Below are 25442 nucleotides of genomic sequence, written 5' to 3' on the forward strand. Positions count from 1 at the left end.
GGTAAGAAGAAGGAGATGTTACTAATGTACCCGAGATTTCTACAGATGTTTTTTGACTCTCATTATCCTCACCTGATTAAATCTGTAGAAACGCTCGACTTGAAGGTTATGGGTCCCAATACTTTTGGGTTGATGAAACAGTCGAGAAAAGGAACTAAAGTTGTCTATCAGGGTCTTCATCAGCTGGTGAAGTTTGGAAGATTTGCTGAGACTGAGGTTGATGTTACTAATGCTGGTGCCTCTGTGGCTAAAGAACATGTGGTTCCTGCTCAAAGGCACATAACTGCCTTTGAGACACTTTCTGATGATGACGAGCCTGATTGTTCTCCACCACAACTTATGGGGACTGAACACTTGGTACAATAGTCTGTACCTATTGCTGAACAAGTTAAAGAGTTTAAGGCCTTTAAAGAAAAGCTACAGTCGACTGCATTGAAGCCTCCTCAATCAGTCACCGTGACACCTAATGAAGATGATGTTGAAGAAGAGCCAGCCACCGATCTCATTCCATGAAAACGACAAGAAAGATCCGAGACCTGGTGTGCTGGCCAGTGATCTTACACTAACCATTCAATAAATAGTTTCTGAGCCTATTACTGTTGAAGCTCAAACTGATCAAGGTCTATCTACTGCTGCCTAACAAACTCAAGATAAGATTTTTGATAATCTCATACAGGAGTTTGATTTTGAAACGCATATTCAGTCCACCACTAAACCATTGGGATTGTCTAACCTGTTTGGTCAAGAAAGTTCAATTGCAAAGATCACTCACATTCTAGCCATGCAAGAAAAATTCTTCCAAGAAAAGGGCAAGAGGTTTGCTCTAGTGGCCGACCCGTTGATGTCCACGCATTACAACGTCGAGTTTTTGAGCTTGAACAAGACTTGGTGGTGAAGGATGTCCGTATTCAAGAACTTGAAGCTAGTAACACTGACAAAGATTCAAAGATTCAGGAGCTTCAGTCAAACATAGGTGGCCTTACTTCACTATACTTGAATCTCCAACAAAAGCTTATTCAAAAGTTTGGAGATGAATCCAAAAGTCGTGATGATCAAGGTGCCCCTGTTGATAGTGATTCCAATATACGCCCCTGCTTCAAACATTGACACATCTGTGTCATTGGAAAAATATATGGCCGCTCCACCAAAGACAAACAAGGAAAAGGAAAGATTAATGAGGAAGATGCTTATTCAAAAGAACTTCAATCAAAACGTTGTGTCTTCTGATCACCTTGAGAAGTTGTTGTGGAAATGCAAAGGGGTTTTTTCCTGACAAGTATGGTGATCGTTCTGGAGTTGTTTCTTGGGGATATGATGTGGATAAACAAATGTGGTGGGTTAAACGAAAGTCGGGTAGCATCGAATATTATAAGAAGATGAAGAGCTTTGGTTCGTTGACAAAGGTTGACTTGACCGATCTGATTAATGCTCCTTTCCATAACCCGAACAATGATCCAAAGGCCATTAACTTCTGGAATTATTTGAGTAATCAGGTAGAACGAGGGTTCCCCAACATGACTACTACAGAGTTTTTTCTCAAGAAGGCAAAGGGGGTACATGATCCCCAAACCAACAAGACCTTGGTGAATGTCATGTGGCCTCCAACTAAAAAGGTGACGGCCATTCCAATCACTAAGAGATTTTCTGAGGGTACTTTTGATGGAATGAAGTTTTGTAACGCCCGTTAATTCCGGTTCCAAGAATTAAAGCTTGTAGAGTATGTATAATTCTCGGGATTTATCCGACGTTTCTCGGAAGCCTTTACGTTATCCCGGTACGTTAAAGAACTTAAATTTTCCTTCCATTTTGCCTTACACTTCAATTTGGAGGGACTTGGATGTAACTATTTTATTTATATCATAAAACAAATAAACCCTAACCCCTAACCCTTTCTAGCTGCCGATCGGACCTCAAGACCCCCCCCCCCCCACCCCTGCTCGTTTTTCTTCTGCCCCGCCAAGTTTCAGCCATGAAAACTTCAATTCAAGGTTGGTTTTATGAATCCCCATGTCTTTTACACCTTAATTGATCATATTAACGCGCTTATTGGTCGTTAAGGTTGAGTTTTGATGATAACAGTTTGCTGACAGATTCATATACGTTTATTGTAGGGTCTGTAACGCGATGATAATCCACAGTTTTTGATCAATTCTTGATTCCATGATGTTCTACTTTGAGTCTAGTTTCCAGAAAGGTATAATACGTAATTTTTGGACGATATTTGAATGGTTTTTATGAATTTATAAAATCGAGTGTCAAAGCTGATGCAGGATGACGGATTCTGGTCTGTCTTCCCGACATCATAACCTTTTTTCGACAGGTCCAAATTGGTTGGTTCCACTTCTGGAAGTTAGTATTTTGAGTTAGGAACCAAACCCAATTGGAATCGTTTAATTTGGTTTGGTAATGAATTTTATAAAAATAAAACCATTTTGTTGCGCACTAAAATAGCTGCGCGTACCTTGCTGTGTTGGAGGAATTTTTATAATTTTTGTGTCCAATAGAAAAATATAATAAAAATATTTTTATAAACCTAAGATATTTATTAAAGTCTGGTAAAAATTTAATAATTTATTTCAAAGGTTATCCTATGTAATTAAATGTATCTTCGCATGCTAAAATCTAATCGTTTTACTCGTTATTAATCGATAAGTTCGTTTTAGGCTTAACCGGTGGATTTGGTTAGTTGAAAGGTTTTAGGGGCTGAGGTAAAGTAATTGGGTATGGGTTGGACCTTGGGCCAAGTTGTTGGGCCTTGGGCCAAGTTGTTGGGCCTCGGGCCAACGTGTTGGGCCTTGGGCCAAAGTGTTGGGCTTGAACGGCCCATTAGGCAAGAGTGTTCTTACGGTCTAGTTTAGTAACGCGTTGTGTACTATTTACAGGCCCTTACTTATGAGTGTGCACTTAGGGATTTCCTAGCTCGTTGCAGGTGTTCGATCGATTTCAGGTGAGTTCATAATGCCCCATTTTTAACTCTTTTTAAGTTTTGGGCTAGCATGCACACCTAAGTGTTTTTTTTACTTGATGAAATGTTTTTTTTAAACGATTTTATATAGGCTTGCTAGTATATGGTAGGCCTTGGGATGTTAAATATATATATATATATATATGTACATTATTGTTTGGCCTATATTTGGCGATGTTGTAGTCGTTTCGACTACTGATGTTGCGTATGCCTACTTTGTGTTTGCATGCGTTGATGTTACGTGTTTGGGTTGTACGTTTGCTCGACCCTGATGTTACGTGTTTGAGTTGTACGTTTGCTCGACCCTGATGTTATTACTTGGATGATATATGTATGTATAGAATTATAAGGATGTTTATATATAATTATAAGGATGATTATATATAATTATAAGGATGTTTATATATATATATATATATATATACATATATATAAGGATGATTACTTATTGTTGATGATGGCCTAACTGTTTTATCCCGTTTATTTGGCCTAACTATTTTAAAATTGATTATTTTAAAGCTTAAACAAAGAATGAACAACTTTAAGAACATGAAGAGTATAAAATGGAAATACGAATCCTAAATACTTATAATTGAAGGATTTTATTAATGATATAGATCCGAATAATGTTCCCGAGTCGGGTTAAATGTAAACGAATATGAATACGAAAAATCCGAGATGTTACATCTTCTAGGGATGATAAGAATGTAAATGAAGAGTAGGATGCTCAGGAACTTTAACATTGTCTTGTAAGTTGGTGAAGTTAAAATCAGCCGCTTGTTCTGTTAAAGGAGTGGAAGCTTCACCTCCAACAGCCTCATTAGACTCTTGATCTTCAACAAATGGTTCTGAGGTCGAATATTCAAAGTCGCCATTATCATCAGAAGAATCAGACAACACTTCTATAGTATCAACTTGATTAGGTACTAAAATAGAATGAAGATTTGAATAAAAACTTGTAAAATGAAGAAATTAATTTTCCAAATAAGCACGATCGAAGTCTTCGTTCAGTACCTCAACCAAATGGGTGAATGAATTAAACCAACCCATCATAATCCAACATCCAATTAGCTCCCTTGCTAGAAGGAGGTGTGATGTATCGTTGACAATCAATATCATACCACTCTTTAACACACCTTGAAGAAAGATTAAAAACCCTTTTCTTAGGCGAAGAAGACGCAAGAAAATAACATTTAGTAGCTTTTTCTTAACACTTTCCCGCATGTCATTTAAGCATTATACAAGGGCACCTAAATGGCTCTAGAAAATGAAGATTCGTCTTTCGGTTGTTGAGAAGCATTATACAAGGGCACCCGATTCAACATGTTGCAAGCAGTGTTGACACCCTTATTCTAGAATTGAGCAGGCAATTTGGAATAGCAAGCATGGTTCTAGCTACTTCAATAATTGTTCAACTGTTCCGCTCAGTAAATCCATTTTTTTGTGGCACATAAAGAGCACTGAACTTATAAATGAATAGCTCTTTGGACACATAAAAACTCCATGATACTATTTCTGAATTTTGTGGCATTATCACTTCGAATTCGTCTCACTTTTAATTTGTAAAGTGATTCGATCTTAGTATTGAGTTTCTACACCAAACCTATAGTTTGATCTTTCGTGCTCATAAACATCGCCCATGAATAACTTGAGCAGTCATCAGTAATGACTAGACAATACAAATCTCCCCCAACACTTGCTTGACCAAATAAATCCATGTGAAGACTTTCCAGCGGAGTGTAAATGGAGTTGATCAGCTTCAACATGTGATATTTCTTCTTTTGTTTCCCTTTCTTGCACCAGACACAGCTATCGGTCATATTTAAAACCTTTTTGAGAAAAACCTTCAACCAAATCATTCTTTAACAAATAATTCATCTTGTAGAGATGAAGGTGACCCATAATTCTATGTCATAAAAACGACTCTTTCTCGGTAGCTTTAGAGATAAAACATATTGATGTTGAAGAAGAAGATACTATAGATGCCATGTCTAGCACATAGAAGTCATTCCATCGAGGTGATCTCATAACAATCATGTCTTCGGGAAAAACAAAACTAGGCTTCAAGATTACACATTATGTATCCATTAATAAGGTTGTAAAATTCTTATCACAGATCTGTGAAGCTCTGCAGATTATGAACCTTATCACAAAAATTAACCTTCTCAAATGTAATCTTCCCATTGGACACTTAACCCTCTTTGGTTATATGACCACCATTATTACCTGCAAAGGCTACATAACCTCCATGAATATATATCACTTTGGTTAGGAGATTAAGATTACCAGTAATGGGTCGAGAACATCAACTATCAACAATCCATCTTTTATCATTAATAAACTTGAATGAACTCTGCACAAGTAAATGAAAAAGATCAGTTTGAACCATTAATAGAAACTTTTGGTTTCCATGATTGTAAGGTAACCCAAGACTCATTCTTGGGTTTATCCTTAGTTACCACTTTCATAACCTTTGAAACATTAATAGAAACTTTTGGTTTCCATGATTGTAAGTTATCAACATGGAAATCAATATAATTTTCATCAGATAAAAGCTTAAAAATCTTTTTCTTATGATTCTTTTTCAAGTTAATGTGACTTTGGAAATTTTCTAAAAGTCAAAGTTGTGTTTGCTTTAGTTAACAATTTTGAATCAACAAACGTTTCATCAACTGCTTTAGGAAGTATCTTTTTCACATCATTCTTAAATTTATCACAAACATATTTAGCATTTTCAATTTGTTTGTTGTTTGATTCACACACATAATCAAACTAAATTTTCTTACAACTGACAATAACCTTTTGTATTAAATCTATCACTTGTTTATCTTGACATGAGTTCTCAACTAGTTTCCTTGTCAAATACTTTTAACCAAGGTTGGTTTAACCTCATTTAAAAGTTTCTTATTTACAAGAACCCTAGTTTCACAATGAAATGCAACATGACCTCGTACACCACAATAAAAACAAGTTCTCGTTTCAACAAATTTAAAAAATTAAGTAGGTCTTGTTGATGAAACTTTAGGTTAAGAAGATGAACCAGTTTCACACTTTGAAACAATTTATTTTACATAATATTTTGTTTAAGAAACTCAAGATTTGAACAATTTTCAAAGTTTCTCAACATATCAAAACCAGTTGACTTAACAACCTTGTTTTGTTGAAACAAAATTGGTAGAGATTCCTTTTGGGGTTTTGATTTTAACTTCTTAATTTCCCCACAAGGAATCACTGATGCGACAGACTCATGAGATACAGTTTACCACAATCATAAACCTTTTCAACACATTCAGGTTTAACAAGAGCTAAAGGAAATAACTTATCAGCAATAAGCTCATCAACAGCTTTCAGCTTATAAACCTTCCAATTCCATACATCAACACTAGGTTTAGAAAATGATTTCACAACCTTCTCAGAAACTTCCTTCTTTTCCATTTTCTTTGATGTAACTTGAAATTATAATTGCATTCTCAAAATTTTGTGGTTCACAAAGAATATGATTTTCCAATGGAATGTTTTTATTCTTATGAATCATAACTGACTCAAACAAATCCTTAATAATGATACCATCAACACTCTTGGTAAACACATGATTACTTTTATAGTGAACTTTTGGAATTGGCTTTTCATCACTTTTCTTAGATTTCTTGTAATGAATAACATTCTTCTCTATTACAGATTTTACCAAAATTCCCTTAATATGAGGATCAACAGATAACGGATATGAAATATCCACTTCCTGTAAATTCTCTATGTCATGCATGTTGGTATAATTATGACCTAACGGATGAGGAACCTCAACATAGCCAATACCATGTTTCGTTCATTGAGGATAAACATTACTTATATATTAGTAATCTTTTTCAAGAGAAATGCTGAATTCTTAAAATTATCAAGTTTTCTTTTGAATTCTGAAATTTCATTTTGAAGCCCGGTATTCTTGGTTCTACCTTTGACAATCTCGTCAAGCTGATAATTTGTCGCTTCTTGCTTGATTGAAACATTAGCTTTTAAGTCATGATTTTCATTATTTAAAGCATCAATTTTCAATTTATATTGTTTCTCATTTTCAAGCAAGACCCTACAATTATCTCTTAAAGCAGCAATTTTGATAACTTAAGTTAGATTTTGGTTACGAAATCCAACTAATTTTGAGAGATTCTCAACTCATGAAATACTTTCAGACATATTTGACTCATCAGACTCATCATTAAAAGACGAATTTAAGCTTATTGATTCAGATGAATTTACAAAGAAAGAACTAACCTCTTCGAGTTTTGCCATACATGCAACAATATTCTTTTGATCAGCACCCGAACTTGAGATAAGATGTTCTTCTGAATCTGAATCTGAATCTGAATCCATAACCTTCTTGTCTTGATCTTTCACTTGATCAACCAAATTGATAACAACCATATTTAATTGCTATTCATCATCAGAAGATTTTCTTAGAAACTTGTAAAAATCCAGGATGGGTCTTTAGAGTGACGTGGACAAACATCCACGACTAGATCTACCCTACGATGCTATGAGCAGAAATCATAACAAAGTGAAAAACTCGAAATCATCTCTTTAATCTCCTTATCTATTCATTGATAGCAATGATAAGTACATAAGATGTGAAAATATCAATATTAGGTACAACATGGACCAACTCAACCACAAGGTCAGAAGAACAAATAAACACATGACCAAACAACCTATTTATAGGCTTGTTTGGGACTTATGCGGCGCATATGTTATGCGGTGCATAACTTATGCAATTATGCGCCGCATAAGTTGTTTGTGTTAGACATTAACGTAGAATTCACAATTTAACATCACATGCTATCTTGATCTAACTATACAAGACCTAAGAACTAGGCATTTCATGCTCTAATAATCTCCCCCTAGGATAGTGCTTGGTCATGTGGAATCTAAGCAATAAACTCAATCGTCAAGATAAACGACTCTTTTGACATTATGCTTTCCCGATCTTCCTTAAATGATTTGACTTTTCAGATTATCTCTTTTAGATTTGGCATTTAAGTCTACTCCCATCGGCTTTAGAATTAAGTCCTCTATCTTTCATAAGTTCCTCAAAATCTTCAATCCACTGCTATCTCATTCCATTTCTCACATCCACTCATTAATGATGAATCCCCAAATACACCTTTATTATCCTTTTAAAACTCATTGTATTTGATCCATCAATCCAATCATATGAGAACACCAACAAGTACATTAATCCAATGTCTTCTCTCCAAGTTAAAGATCTTACATACTCATTGTACAAGTATTTATAGTATATAAGAGACGATAGCATGTATGTTCATATCTCCACGTGTAAGTCTTGTATGCAACGCATATGTATATATGAACCAAATGATCTTACAAGCAGATAACTACTTATACTTTGACATTTCAACATGTAAGTGATGTGAAGAGGAGTTATACGGCATAAATGTTTAATATTTGATATACCCGCTGTATATGTTTGTCAAAAGAAGTTATGCGGCGCATATGTTATGCGCCGTGTAACTTATGTGGCGCATAAGTTGCAATGAAGGTTTTTGACAAAATTTTGTGGGAACATTACAAAAAAAATGTCATATAGTGAAATACAAAAAGTGTCACTAAAAAAAAGTGCCACTAAAGACCTCTTTTAGAATGTGCGGCACCCAAAAAAAGTGTCACTAGAAGCGGTGACGCTAAAGCCTTTTAGTGGCACTTTCTCTATCTGCCGCACAAAGGTTTTAGGCTTTTAGTGACACTTATTTTTTTGCCACAATATAAAAAAAAACTTTTGTGACATAATTTTTGTGCTTTTAAAAGGTAATCTTAGTTACGTATTCATACTAGTTTTAGTGGCACCTTTTTTTCTACAATTTAAATATAAATTTGTGATAAATTGTGTGTAAAAACTATTTCTATTTAAATATATACAACATTTTTTGTGATACATAATTTTATCACAAAAATTACATGCTTTACAATACAAAATATAAAATAAAATTTTGATAAAAATGTAAATATATAAACCATAATATTATAACTTCAATAATAAGTTCAATCCGAAACAGATTCCAAATGCTAGACAAAAGTTGTGCAATAAGTAACATATATCAAATTCTAAATGTTTACACGATGAATCTAAACGTTCTTTCTAGTGAGAATTTCACTTTATACAACGTAGCTCCAAAACTTCTCATAATATCTACGCTGTCATCATCAACCATATAAACAAGCATTAGTAATGATTTAGAAAAAAAAATCTACAAGTTATCTTGCTTATGAAAGTCACTATTCTTGGCTATGCAGTTAATACGGAAAAATATCGAATATCGATCAAGGACCGATGTTTGAGATGTCGGTTACCACGGTGAGATATCGGTAATTTTAATATCATGCAGAATTTATGTATATAGCAATTTAACACTAACAATTCAGTATACTATACTACCATTAAAAAATTAACTTTTTAAAGATTGCAAAACACTAACAATTGTAGCAAATAGCAACATATTAAGATTTAACTAGCCCCAACACCTAACAAATAGATACAAAACCAACATATTACCTTAATTACAATGTCAACAAAAATTTAGAAATCAATTATCCAATCGCCTTTCTTGCCTTGCAAAATGAAAAGTTTTGGCTGATCAATTTAATGCCAAGATTACAACATAAGCACATCCATTTAACATTGCAAAATAATTAAAAAGTAACAACTAAAAGTTTAAGTAATTAGTATTATCATTATGAATTCTTGTTGATGATAATTAAGTGATAAAGAATTGTGATGGAGCAAAGTTTGATTACATAAATAAATTTGAGCATATTTACCAAGTCTTCATATTCAACAAATAAAATAACATAAAAATCCCCATTTCTTTAACCTAGTACAGTACCTTTATCATGAACTTGTCTCAAACAAAGGTAATTTTAAACTCAAGAAACCTTTTTAAAGGTGAAAGATGAGCTTCGTTTAATACCTGAAAATTGCAGATCGAATAGCATATTGTAACGATATAAATTCTGGTATGAAGATAGAGCAACTGATAACTGAAGATTCATCTAGCCTGTTAAACATGAAAATTTCTTTTTTAGTGCAAAATTATGATTATTTAAACCATGTTACCTTCATTGTGCCCACATCATCCGTTTCAGTGGAGTTAAAGTGATGGAACATGCTGGTTGTTGAAAGCTATATCAACAGAAACTGAAAAGGTAAAAAACAAGAGAAAAATTAATTAATTAGTTCTGAAAAGTATTTTCTAAATCTTGAACTTTGATTGTTTAGTGATTTTCAGGGGTGCAAACGAGTCAAGCCCGAGCTCGGCTAGACTCGAGGTCGGCTCATTCAACGCACACAGAGCTCGAGCTCAACTCGTTTACTATTTATTAATTAATTTTGTATATTTATAATTATTGTGTATATATAATATATGCATATTTTATATAAACAATAGGCCCGTGACTTGGCTCGAGCTAGATAAGTGAAACTCGGGCTCTTATTAAACGAGCTTACATTTAGAAGCTCGGGCTCAGGCTCTTTTAAGCTTGACTTGATCAAACTTTTTCATGAGCCTCTCTCATGTAGCTCGTAGGTCCCTCGGATCATTTGCACCCGTATTTTATAAGTAACAACGAATATTACATCAATTTGATTGTGCAACAATCTATAATTTCTTATTACCTCAATTTGATTTTGCAACGATTAAACATAACTGTTTAGTGATTTTCTACCACCATGGCCCTAGATGTACCAAATGAATATTATCCCAAAAGAATTAAAATCAAAATGAATCAAGAAAGAGAAATCTGACATTATTATGTATATTACGTTAAGATCTCCAACAGCCATCAATTCTTAGAAAAATACCTTCCAAACGAATGAGAACCACACAGTTCCATATGGTGCGGTATTTCTTCACTCTATGGTTTTGGCTATTCTTGAAAAACCAAACCTGTCGACGACAATATTAAAGGATGGTTGTGCGCCGTTTATCAGTAGGATTGGAAATTTGATAAACCCTAGATGCGGGAAATCAATTTGGGGGAAAATTTATTGGGAGATAGAATATAAGTCAATTTATTTGAGAGAACCATTTTGGTATTAAAAAGTTGAATTATTCTAAGAAGAAAATTAGTATAATTTATAGAGATAGTGATTTAATGAACCTAAATAGAACTAAATTAGATATTTTTAAAATTAAAATTTAATTATTTATAGCATCAACTTATATTTTAATATTAGAATTAATTTTTAGTTATAAAAAAATAAATTTGGTTTTTCATGTTTTAGCTTTATTTACTTAAGATCGATTTATATGCTTGCTTTTTATAACTCTTAACAAAAATTGCTAATTAAAATAATAGTTAAATATTCATCTTTTATACTATGTCATCTTTAAAATTTACTGTAAGTATTGAATGTTGTATCACTCATGTAGATAGGTTGGTCTTTGGATTCAGGTCGCTCCTTGATTAAGGACTGAAGGTAACTAAATCTCCCACACTACATTGAAATCATGTAATAGTCAGTATGTAACCCACTTAATGACCAACAAAGCAAATGACTATAACACAAGTTTATTGACACGTTTCATCAGACATTTATAAAAAATTATAGTGTACAAAAAGCTTAACCTGTTTCAAACCGAACCGGTTTGGGTTTTGCATGTTCAAAACCGTTTTGGCCCAAACCGGTTCGGTTTAGAAACCGGTTTATGCATAGAACGTTCGGTTTAAAACCGTTTTAACCGGTTGAAGACAAAAAAACTGGTTTGATTATGAAATACCAAACCGCTATACGAACCAGTGGTTTAGTTCAGATTGGGAAACGGAAACTGGTTTTAGAAACAAAACGGTCCAGTTTGGTTTTTGGTTAACCGGTCTTTTTTTTTTTTTTTTTTGTACAACTCTACATGTAGATAGGCTGGTCTTGGAATTCAGGTCGCTCCTCGGTTAAGAACTGAAGGTAACTTAATTTCCAAGACTGTACTGAATGAAATCATCCAACAATCAGTATGTAACCCACTCAATGACCAACAAAGCAAATAACTACAACACAAGTATATTGACACATTTCATAAAACATTTAGAGAAATTAGAGTACACATTGAATCAAGCAACAAAATAAACATATATTGATCAAAGAAGCTCCAAAGTCTAAAATTACTAAAAATGTACAAATGGCTTGTCACTTAGTTATACATAAAAGTATGTTATTATTGCTACTATTGACTAATGATACTCAACATGTCAAATATGGTTAATGATAGTCGGTGATGGGTAAATGATGGTAGTTGGATCAATTAGCGGTCAACATTGGGTAATTATGATCAAGTATGTGCAAATCAAGAAATACGAAGAATTAGTGAACTTTAGGTAAAATTAAAGCTAAGTATGATTGAGGGTCAATACTAGTTGGTTAACATCATTAAGGGTCAATCAGATATTGCTAGTTTAGTAGGGTCATTGATGATAGCATGGGTGCATTGACAATGAATCATGGTCAAGCTTAGTTAATGCAGGTTAAATAATGGTTAATCACACTGGGCCCATGATTAAATATAGTGATTTCTAGTAAAATTGGATCTAAGCGACATATTAAGGCACTTATTGCTCCTTTATTACTATGACCCATCATAACTCCTTATTCGTCTCAGGTTAATACAAAATATATTAATGATACTAGAAACACAAATTTTGTTTTGTATAAGTTTTAAGTTTACATTTTGTGATACATATTATATCTCGGTTACAAGACCGAAGTCAACATTTACATTATTTTATCAGCCAATTATCATAAATTTTCCTAATTTCTTCTCAAGTTAATCTAAAACTCCCTCCATAAATTTTTCAATTTTGGGACTCATTGAAATTCCCCCTCTATCCAAAATTCCCTCTTAATTTATTTTTATATACTGTTAATTTGTTTTTTGATGAAATGATTTTTTTAAGAACGATTAGGTGCAAATTCTAATTTCTTTTAGGAACTAATTCAAAGAACTATCAATCTGATTTGAAATTAGGGGGTGTTTGGTACAGAGAATGGAATTGTAGAGAAATGGAATAGAGAAATGGAATTGCAGAGAAAGGGAATTGGTCTGGAGAATGAGAATTGACTGTTCTGTTTGGTAGTACAGAGATTTCAGTAGAGAAATATAGCTGAGAATCATTTCTCTTGTTTGGTACATAGGAAATAAACAGAGAATTATATCAACTTTATCATTAGCACAAGTATTTTTTTCATAACAAATATTTATTAAAAAATAAAAAACATATAAAAAGATGCATAAATTCCAACCAAAATATGCATTGATTAATATACCAATTACCTTCTTTCATATTCTCCACAGCAGCAAGCAGTGGTTTGCGGTTCACTTTCTTTAACCACTGGCACGCAGAAGAGCATATTAACTATTATGTCATGAAGATGCTTTCATTTGAGGAGTAAGAAAGCAGGATGACCGATGAATGAACATACCTTGACCAAATGATGAATTGATCGCTCCGCTGTCAAAGAGACAATGACTAAAACTGTCAAAACTATAGCAACGGCCCATGTTGGAGTTAAAGCTAAAGATCTTGATTCGTCTTTGGAGTTAAAGCTAATAGATGAAGTGACTCCAGTCCAGTACACCCACTATAATCCAGAACAGATTCTGCAGACAAAAACTCATAATATCCATTACTTGAATTCAAATAAACTATGAATGAAGAGCGAATGAGCGATTGTTTTTCTAGAAATGAGTAGCAGTCCCTCCACATGGAATCTTGAGGCATCTTGATATATTGATTCTGTTAAGTTAGGTAGCCGTTTCAAAAAAATTGAATATGGACAATAATGGAGCTTTTAATATAGCGAGACAACGTTGTCATACATTTATTCTATGTTTATTCTATATGTTTTTATGGGTGAGGCTAGAAGGAACTAGAGGTGCACAAATCGGTTTTTTTTTAAAAACCGGTTCGGTTATTAACCGGACCGGTTTTTTTTTGCCCGGAAAAAAACCGGTTCGGTTAATAACCGGACCGGTTAATAACCGGTTTTTGTATGTCAAAACCCTAACCGGTCTAACCGGTTAGGACCGGTTTAGAAACCGGTTAGAACCGGTTAATAACCGGTTAAACCGGTTTTTTTTTAAAATAACCGGTTAATAACCGGTTTTTTTCATAATAACCGGTTTTAAAAAAAACCGGTTTTTCCATTAACCGGTTCGTTAACCGGTTTTGGATCTAAAACTTGTAACCGAAATACGAACCGGCGGTTTGTAAACCGGTCAAACCGGTTTTTAAAAAACCGGTTTTCGTAAAAACCGGTTTCCGGTTTAAACCGGCAAACCGGTTCCCCAACCGGTTTTTTTGACCATCTCTAGAAGGAACCAACTTTATTATTACCAGGACAAGCAAGGACGAACGCTCATTTACAAGGGAATCATCACGCCCATTTGCATAGAAATACTCAACTTTAAACACCCGTATACAAGTGAAACAACTTATGTGACTGGAAAAACATGTACATTAAACGCCTGTATAGCACAGTCCCTTAATTCCACAAATCCTTCTATAATAATAATTTATAATCAAACTATTCAGGAGCATTTGTTTGTTATAGTTCAATTGAATATAAACTTGTTCTAACACATAAAACAAAATTTTAGTCAAGTATCACTCTCAAAGGTGCATAAATTGGTTACAACAGCCAGTGCATAAATAGCCCAAAAAGTAAAACAGATCATTAAAACCAGATAAAATTACCAAAAAAACCTATGCAAGAAAACCGAAACCTATGATCACACTTCATTTGCAGCATCCCCCTTTAGCTCATTCTCAGTAAACAGATCCTCTTGAAAAGGAACATCTTTTAGCTGCTGTGAGGAAATAATGTCTTCAATGCTTCTTTTTGCTGCTAAATCTTTGTCCTCGTCAACCACCACATCTTCCTTCGCCACATCAGCTTCTTCTGGTCCGTCTTGCTTTGGAGGTGGAACAAAAAAGGGTATCTTACCCCTCTGCCAATCATGTAAAACCATTTTTGCTGCAGTCATCAAATCAGGTTCACCTCCCTGTATATTCAAACATAAAACATATATCACAATACTCATTTTGAATAAAGCAAATTACTTTCACATGTTTAACCCATTGGAGAATAGAGAGAAAAAGTTACCCTTAGAAGTTTGCCTGTTAATTTGCATAACTGAACCAGAAAGTCATTCTCATCTTCCCTGTGACATAAAATCAGATAAAATTTAGATTGAATTTGCAATTCTAAAAATACTAATACTTCTTTATGAGACAAATATATCAGAAAAATAAGGCATACCACTGTTTTATCTTGTATGCTCTTTCAAGGTGTTCTTTCTTGACACGGTTCAACACTTCACCAATGTGTTATGTGGCATCATGCAAATTCGTGACTCGAACCTGCAAATAACACACTAAGCATAAGCAAAATCTTTGAAATGAAAGTGAATTGTTATTATGATAAAAGTTAAAATTCACATACCACGCCCTTTAAAACAATATCAGTTTCTGTATCACCGCTTCCATAAACAACACCAGGACAATCGATCAAGAATATCTTTTTTGTAAGTGTTATATATTGCCAAACTTTCGTCTCTCCAGGAATTGGAGCAACCTTACAGACCTTCATAAAAGAAAACAAAAAAATATAATCAAGTTCGGTTAAGACCTCCACATGCTTAGAAAAAAAGAAATAATGAACTTACATTTTTCGTACGCAACGTGTTAATTATTGACGACTTTCCAACATTTGGGTACCCAACAAATCCAACCGATATAGCTTGCTTGTCACTTTTTAAGCGTGAAAATTGTCTCAACACCGATAGAAGGGAATTCTGTAAGCAATTTAACAAAAGATCATCAAACAGAAACTAAAATGGCAGAAATCATGCATATACATATGAGTTAATAACAATTAGCATACCTTGCCATAAGACTTAGTAATGCTGGCATGAAACGCGAGAGTAGGATATTCTTTAGACAGTACCCTAAGCCATCCTTTTGTGACCCATGGTGGGGTCAAATCACACTGCACAAATGCGAGTAAAAAATTTAATGATCATGGTTACCTTGTTAAAAAGACCTTAGTTACAGAAATAGATCACAGTTACCTTGTTTAACAGTAAAATCATGTGTTTGTGTTTGCAATGCTCTTTTAAATGCTTCTCAAGATGATAACATCTAGTACCTTGAGGATCCCTAGCATCCAACACCTGTAATCAAAAACATGTGTACCACTTATCAATTCATTCCCTCAAAAACATTATGCATATAAAGAAAAGAATCAAAGATAATTACATAAGCATTTGACTGTAACATAAAAGGAGTTGGCACACCACTAACCTGGATAAAACATCTGAAGAGTCGATGACTTTGTAAAGCTCACCCCATATACGTTTACTTTGACCCTTTTCAAACATTGTGTGGCGAACTAGATCCCTAAATCCATCCACATTTTCATCTGTCGGATCAACACCACCACATTTTTCTTCAAATGCATCTACAAAGTTGGCACACATATTAATACAAGATTTAAACAGTTAGCGATTCAGTGATTCACTAGAGACAGTTATAGCAAAAACAACAATTGAACTCTCAAAACTAGACAAAACTAAATTACCATGAAAACCATCAGCCCTCTTTACTAATGATTCATAATCAGACACCATTAGTTTTGGACGTTTCCTCTTCCCTTTTGGCCCAAATGCATCAGCAAATGACTCAGTGTCAAGAAGGTGAACTCTTGCTTGCTTCAAATTATATAAAAAAACATCAAAATTGCACTAAATATATGATCACATCCTAAAGCATCTCAAATCTGACTTACCTTCTGATGATCATTCAAAAGTGACATAGGCAACTTTCTCTCTTTTATAATCACATTATAATTATTTGATAGCCGAGTTTGCAACTCTTCTCGAAAGAACTCAAGCTCTTTCTGATTTACAACCCTAGTGTTACCTACAGTGTTAACCAGAAGAATATTTAATAAGACAATGTAAGATCAGCTTCATCTCATGTTTCAATAACTCATCCATCAGTCTTAATTAACACCGTCTATAGTCTAACAGAAAATACCCAGTCTAAAATAACTAACAGAAAATATTAGGGGTGAGCAATAACCGAACTGTTAACCGAAACCAAAAACTGGTTACAGATTTTTTTGTACCCTCGGTTAGCTGAAATTAACTGAAACAAACCATTCATATATTTCTAGCTTTTATATCTCTATTTCATGTATTTATGCCTGAAGTTCATGTATTTATGTCTCAATTTCATGTATTTATGCCTCAATTTCATGTATTAATGCCTCAATTTCATGTATTTATACCTCCACTTCATGTACTTTGATCAACCAAAATTAACGAAACCGAAAACCAAAAAACTAGCCAAATTAACCCAATTGATTGGTTAATATAACCGAAGGAAAATATACAGTATAACATAATGAACTCATCCATTAGTCTTAACTAACTATAAACCTAACCAACACAATAATCTACAATCTAACATAAATTAAAACATCACGTACCAAACCAGCGGCGATCAGGCTGAATACGAGTAGACGGCAGCTCCTTTGACTGCAGATCATGTTTTAGAATGTTTCCTTTGGCGTCACGTTTCGGCTTTGTATTGTACATCTTAAGACGCCGCACGGTGGCGGAAGTACGGCCGCTTTTGTTTTTGTTTCCGGCGGCATTCCGGTTGACGTCTAGAGAATGCTTCGGCTTACCTGACACGTTCACAGACTTCTCTTTCGTCTTCTTCACCATTTTTACGAAGCCTGCAGTTCGGTAAGCAGCAGCTGATGATTGTTTAGGCTTTCTATACACGGTACGGCGGCGATGCTGATGGATGTCAGGTGACTGCCGCTGTGTTCCTGAGTTCTATACACGGAGAGAAAAGAAAGAGTTTGAAAGGAAAAGGAGGAAAATGGGAGAAATGAAACCCTAGAAATCCAATTCTCCGCTTTTTTTAGAGAAACAAAATCAGAGAAATGGAAATGGTTTATTTCCATTTCTCACCTCTTTCTTTCATAAACAAACAAGAGAATTCTTTCCAATTCCATTTCTCACCCCTCAATTCCCTCTACCAAACACCCCCTTAGGGGTTTTAAACTTACCTATCAGCAACATTCATCCCATGGCGGCAATTTGGCAAACTAAAATTTTCAGCTCCTACTCTCTCAATCCAATATTGAAGATCAGCGGCAATTACCTCAACAGTTTTAGTTTCCCTCTCCACTCTCAAACCGCATAACTTAATTCAACCAGGACCAATTGGATCAATTGGTGCTTCAACCTTGTTGATTCAAGTGTTCTGCTAGATTAATCAAGTCTGTTCGAATATCAGGTCTGTTGGACTTTAGATATGTTGGATTCAAGCTATAATTTGCCTTTTTGATATTGCTATTGAATCTGAATTTTGGATTATGTATTCATATTATTGTGTGCACACAACGTGTTCGACCAAATGACTGTGTAATATCTCGTTCTTGTTGATTGAAACAGAACATGTAATATGAATGATTTTGATTTTGGTTATTGGTTACAGATTTGTTGTTGTGATAATGTTATTTAACAATCGCTTAATCATGTAACTAAAGCACCAAACATCGCTAAAGTCTAAACTATCAAACTTTGTCAAATCTGATATTTATCAAGTCTTATGATATTATGAAATATAAATGAATCAAATCATGAAACATACGCACGAGTATAAGTGGGAGACATGATCTTCCCCTAATATATAAACAGTTAAAAATAGGTATGTTTTTGGATTTATTAACATTATATAATTCAATTTATTAATGATGGTTGTTTGAGCCTCGTGGCTTCCATGACATTTGTTGTTGGTATGCAATTTGACAATTATATTTTCAAAAGTGAATTCTAGGCTTATTACTTGTTGTAGTTGGAGATATGAGCATTGAAAACTCACATAGTATAGAAAGCCTGGAAAAAACATGCGAGTCTGGTTGGGTAATAGGTCAAAATGAGTTGGGGTCAAATTGGGTTCATGTCAAAATGAATGGTGAGCCAAATGAGTTTGGGTGAAAACACAACACTTTTAATAAATTATTGATTTCATTTCGGGTCACAATAGGTCTCTATTTCTAATGTAGTTGATTAATCATTAGACCCCTTGTTATGGGGCGCGGAGGGCGCCGAACACCACCGAGGGACGGGGTATATGGGGGCGCGGAAGGGGGGTGGTCGCCCTTGGAACGGCCGACATAGAAGAGGGAAAAGGTAGGCCCTCTTTCTCCATCTCTCACACACACATACATATATATATGTATATATATGCATATTGGGGCATCCAAGGGGCTTTAAACCGTAGCGGGGCGGGCTTCGAAGTCCCGTGGTGATGACGTGGCACTGTGGAGGGGATTCGATGCCCCACACCATAAAGAACAGCCTTAGTGTATCAACTATAGGATGTTCCTTACTTGATTTATATTAATTAATTTGTAAGTTTAAGTATTTAATCATTTTTATGTTCTATTAGTTTTTCCTCTAAATGGTTAAATCTTCTCTCAGTTTGCACTTAATTGGTGTACTAATTTGTATTTAACATTAATTGCAAATTTATGTGATAATGGCTGGTTGAATATTTTATTCGACTTCGATTAATGGGTTAAAGAGTATATATAAGCACAAACTTATGTGGCAGTGGCTGATTGAAAATTTTACTCAACTATTATGGTGTTAAAGATTATACATAAAATCTAAACAACTCTTGATCATGAAATTATGAAATACGCATGTTCTAAATGCCACTTTGAAAATATGTCATACATAATACGTAATTAAGTGACAATAAGTACTTAAATTTTAGTAGCACAAATATTAAATGTTACTAAAAATATGTGTCAAGCAAATATAACATACACAAAGTGCCATTAAAACCTAAATTTCAGTGACACAAATGCTAAATGCCAATAAAAGTGTATGCCAGTCAAATTTGGCATACACAAAGTGTCATTAAACCTTAAATAATGGCACAAAAGCTAAATGCCATAGAAAATGTGTGCCACTAAATGGCATTTTTTTCGTAGTGGAAAACGATGATGAAATGATCTGATTTTTGAATATGTTGTTCAACACCAAGTATCTGACAATATAAGAAGTTTTGGTGAGGTTTGAATGGCTACATCATCTGGAATGATAAAAAAAATGTGTAGAAAAGAAACGTTTTTGAGCTTTTCTAGGTAGATCATGAGCCACAAGGCTCTGATAACAATTAAAAGTCCAGGATGAGTCTTCAGAGTGACGTGTAAGAGCATCCACGATGAATCTACCCTACGAAGCTATGAGCGAAAATCATAACAAAGTGAAAAACACAAAAACTTCTCTTTAATCTCCTTGTTTATTCATCGATAGTAGTGATAAGTACATAAGATGTGACATTATAAATGTCAGGTACAACATGGACCAACTCAACCAGAAGGTCAGAAGGACTAATGAACACAATGACCAAACAACCTATTTATAGGCTTGTTTGGGACTTAAGCGACGCATAAGTTGTTTGTGTTAGACATTAACGTACAATTCACAATTCAACATCACATGTTATCTTGACACAAATAAACAAGACCTAAGAACTACACATTTCATGCTTTTACACTCTCCCCCTTGGATAGTACTTGTCTTGTGGCATCTAAGCAAATATACATTTCGTGTTTCAACAAACTCCCTGTTGGGTCGGATTTTTGATAAGGAAGATTGGAATCTTCTTAACCTCCTCAGGAAACGGCTAAGTATGGACTTCGAGCAAGCTTAGACTATCGAGCATGATTTTTACTACTTTGAGCAAGGTCTTCAGAACCTTAAATGGTTGATTCTTCTAAATGTTAAGGCTTCGAGCAAGCTACACTTCAACGAGCAAGAGTATTCTTCTATCAAGCATGGATTGCCAATCGAGCAAACAACTTGATCATACAAGTTTCAACCAAGTGTTACGAGCACAGGAAGATCGAGCACATGGTGACAAGCATGGATGTAATAAGAAGATGTCAAGTGATCAAAGCAAGGACTTCGAGCACAGTTCAGTTCCCGAGCAAGATTTACATCCTAGCATGATAAAGATTGCTGAATAAGAAAAGCTAAAGACATCAAGAAGAATGAGCTTGCTCGATGGACAAGTTCGAGCAAAGCGTGGACAAGTCAAGAAGAATGAAGATCACTGGAAGAGAATAGATTCTCCGAAAGAGAAAATATTCTAAGTAAAGTATGCTCGAGGATACTCATCGAGCATACCTAGCATAGTGAGCTTGCTCGAGCAAGACTGTTATCTTGCTCGAGGATTCAACACTTGTATTATTTTGTGTTTCATTATGTAATAATTAGCAAGTTCTAGAAGGAATGTCAGGGTCTATAAATAGGGCCCTAGGTTTCCATTTTAGGCACGGATTTCCAAACGGAATACACAGGCTGGGACACACTGAATACGAAAAACATTCTAAAGAATATTCTTTTTGTTTTTCTTCGTACAGCCGCCGCCGTCACACGAAACCCTAGACATTCCTTTCACTGTTTCATTAATGAATCATTTAATATAAAGGCTGGGACACAGGCTGGGACACACTGAATACGAAAAACATTCTAAAGAATATTCTTTTTGTTTTTCTTCGTACAGCCGCCACCGTCACACGAAACCCTAGACATTCCTTTCACTGTTTCATTAATGAATCATTTAATACAGTGAATCTTTGTCTTGAAATCGCTCTTATTGAATATTCATTTACGTTTCGTGTCTGTTATTTTGTCACTCCTTCGTTCCCACTTATTGGATATCCTGATTCCGCCGGGATATTCAATAGGCCTTTAGGGTTAACAGAGTCGGTGTGTTCTTTTCAACCTTTCGAGGTTTCACCTGATTCACGGTCCCTACAAGTGGTATCAGAGCTTGAGTAAGCTCGCTGAAGGCCACGGGACAGAAGGTTATGAAGAAGCTTTAGTCTGTTTTCACTACTACAAACTCCAGATCTGCTGATATGGAGGATCAAGAAGTCTCAACTAATAAGATTCCAAGGCTACTCGGACAAGAAAACTTCATAAAATGGAAAGTGCCGTTTGAAGCGGGTGTGAACTACCATGACCCAGAGTTGTGGATGTCTATTACTGAAGGAAACTACGTTCCTTCCACAGCTCCAAACAACAACGGAACTATTGAGCTGAAAATGAAGAAGAGGGATGACAAAGCTCTGTCTATGCTGAAATTAGGGCTTTCTTGGGAAATTCTGACAACCGTAAATCACCACAAGACTACAAAGGGCATGTACGATGCAGTCATTGAAATGTTTGAGGGGAATACAGAACTGAGAGACATCAAGAAAGACAGATTGAAACAGCAGCTTGACAGATTCAAGTTCAAAGATGGAGAAAGGCTAAAGTCTGTTCTGCAAAGGTTCATGATGATTGTGAATGAAATCAGAACAACTGACCTTCAGATTTCTGATTTTGACCTGAACAAGAAACTTCTATCATCTCTATCTGGTGAGTGGTACACTGCCAGCAAGTTCATCAAAGAGAAGGCCAACTTTCCAAAAGTCAAGTTAGATGATGTGATAGCCTTCCTCAAGGCTGCTGAGCATGAAATGATTGAAAATCACATGATTCGAGAGGACAAACCAAGTTTTCAAATGAACAATGCTCTTGTAGCACCAATGGGCAACCTCTCGATCAAGAATCAACAGCCTATCATTGAGGAACCATCAGAGACAAACTCATCTTGCAACAGTCGGTCAAGATTCAATGTGCAGCTGATTGAAGATGACAATCAATCTACAGGAAATGGGCAACCTATTTTCACACAACACAATCCAACTCAAGGAACAGATTACCAGGCATTATTCTCAATGTTCACCGAGTCATACCATGCCTTTGTGGCCAAGAATCTGATAAACACAAGCATCGTGCAAGAAGACTTAGAACAGATAGATGCTGATGATTTAGAAGATATGGACATCAAATGGCAAGAAGCTATGTTGGTTTTAAGAAGCAAGAGGTTGTACAACAGAACTGGCAAAACCAGTTTCAATGGACCCAATGAAAGAATTAGATTTGACAAATCCAAAGCCATCTGTTTCAACTGTCAACAACCAGGACACTTTGCTAGGGAATGCAACCTACCAAGACAAAAAGGTAATCAAGTTAACCAGAATCAAGTCTATCAAAACCACAACCAAAACTTTCAGCAGTAAAGGAATCAGATAGCCAACCAGAATCCCTATAAAAATCAGAATAGAACCCAACAACAAACATTTCAACCACAGAGAAACAATCAGATGCAAGTTCACCCAAATCAAAATAGACCACATCAAAACACTGTGAACCAGCAGAGAGATCAGGGAAATGTAGCTGCTACAAGGGTGCAACAGGATGGGGAATTTGACTGGAGTAATCATGCAGCTGAAATGGAAAAAGGCAAATGTGGCATTCATGGCAAAAGTGCATGACCAAGCTGAATCTTCTAACTCTCAGGTAAAATCTGATATCTTAGTTTCTGATTTACTTATTACAATTGATGAATTAAATTAGGAGATTGGGAAATGGAAGTCTGAGTGTGGAAGAAAGGAAGTGTTCTTGAATGTATATGCAGAAAGTGAAGCAACCTACGAAAGCCAAATCAAGGGGTTGGAAGATGATTGCATGATGGCATACCAAACCCAATCCAGAATGACTATTGAGATTGAAGGGTTAAAGAAGATGTATGCTGAAGAAAAACTGAAGAATACTGAATTATTGATACAGATGGACTTCTTGAAGAATCTCATTTCTACCGGAAACCTTGTGGGCTATGTGGACAAAATGTCTGAAGAGGAGAAGTATAAAAAGGTGCCACCACCTTTTTGTGACAGCTACCCACTGAAGGTAAACAAAGAAAATAGAAGTGAGTATCTTAAACAGTTTAAGAGTGTCTTTGATGATAAGACTGAATTTGTCAAACAGTATGCTGATGTTGTGATAGACAAAGATGGAGAATTTTCTATAAAGCAATGTGAGAAACAAGAGACTCAGGAAAATGAAAGAATTGAAGGTGAGAAGAAGAAGTGGAGTGAGTACTCTAGTGAAGAAAGTAATTGTAGTTGTGGGAGCTCTAATTCATCAAAAGGGAAGAAGAAGAAGAGAACAAACAAAAAGAAAAGTGACAAGATTCCTCTTCTACCACCAATGACTCCAAAGTTGAAAAGGCACTATGAGAAAATAAAAAGAGAGCATGTGGTATTTGACATCTGTGCAAGACCACAAACTAAGATCAGGAATAGAGCAGAGGAGATTGTGAAATCCACTTATGATCAGTCACATCCACCAATTTACCCAGTTTTCTCTAATCATGAATTATTTGATATTGGGGATGTTGATTATGTGCCAACAAGAAGATACTCAAGATAAGAAGAAAGTAGCTCTTCAAGAATTCCATCAAATCTGAAGAAAAGTTTTTTTGTGAAAGAAAAATATCCACAAACAATTAACATCAGTGAACCAATTAAGATGGATTTCTCAAACACCTTGTGTCCAAAGACCTCATAAGGTTTTAACTTTCCCAAGCCAAGTGACAAAATCAAAGATAAGCAACTGCTTGAAGATATGGGAAGTTATGCCAAGGTGTGGTGCAAGAAATGTTATGCATATGGACATCACACTGATTCTTGTTGGATCATGGAGGACATTTTTGAGATTCCTGATGTAGTGAGTGGATTTGACATGAAGAGCTACAAAGAGATGTATCAGAATTACTTGAGTGGAAACAGAAAACCATCTGGTTCAGTGGAACAAAAGAAGATTCTTGAAAAGAGACTCAAAGGCAATTTTGAAAATTAAGGCAAATGAGAAAGAGCCAAGTATAGCTCAGAAGAACAAAAGGTCAATTGATAAAGGAAAGGGAAAATTCAGACCTGGAGTTCTCAATGGTGATGCAAAGTTTCTGTTGAAATAGGGGTTTGAACCAAGAGGGTTCCAGTGGAAGACAAAGGTGGAGGTCATTGAAAGGAAAACTTGTGTGATTGAGCAGACAAAGGAAATTATCAAATCACAAGCAATGAAGAATGGGTCAGATTCAGACACAGATGAAGATTGTGAAATTGTGTATGAAGACCCACCTCCAGTTCCACTTCCAACTCCTGATGAATCTTCAACTGACACTAAATTACAAACTGCTGAAGTTTGTAAATCAGATTCAAACTGATTGTTTGTATGTATGTGCAGGAACAGTCCTGGATCAAGAATGACTCATGGTATATGGACAGTGGATGTTCCAGGCACATGACTTGTGACAAGAATGTTTTAATCAACTATGAAAAGAAATATGAAGGGCCAGTTGCCTTTGGGAGTGATGAAAATGGAGGGAAGATTGTAGGGAGAGGAACACTCACAAGTGGCAAAGTATCCTTTGAGAATGTGCTGCATGTTAAAAGACTGCAATACAACTTGCTAAGCATTTCTCAAGTCCGTGACAA

General features: G+C 35.2%; 1 pseudogene across 1 annotated transcript; it reads right to left on the reverse strand.

Moving 5' to 3' along the window:
* Positions 1-14595: 14595 nt before the first annotated feature.
* On the reverse strand, positions 14596-17751 carry LOC143593186 (nuclear/nucleolar GTPase 2-like; annotated as a pseudogene). The gene is made up of 11 exons (XR_013146055.1): positions 17511-17751; positions 16806-16939; positions 16599-16728; positions 16318-16478; positions 16090-16215; positions 15903-16007; positions 15685-15813; positions 15462-15602; positions 15279-15379; positions 15123-15180; positions 14596-15021 (listed from the first exon to the last, which is right to left on the reverse strand). The product of XR_013146055.1 is annotated as a nuclear/nucleolar GTPase 2-like (transcript).
* Positions 17752-25442: the final 7691 nt, after the last annotated feature.

Source organism: Bidens hawaiensis, unplaced genomic scaffold (genome assembly GCF_021521415.1).
Source record: "Bidens hawaiensis isolate Kalapana, Puna unplaced genomic scaffold, B.hawaiensis_p1.1 tig00041796_1, whole genome shotgun sequence".
In the NCBI taxonomy this organism is placed as follows: domain Eukaryota; kingdom Viridiplantae; phylum Streptophyta; class Magnoliopsida; order Asterales; family Asteraceae; genus Bidens; species Bidens hawaiensis.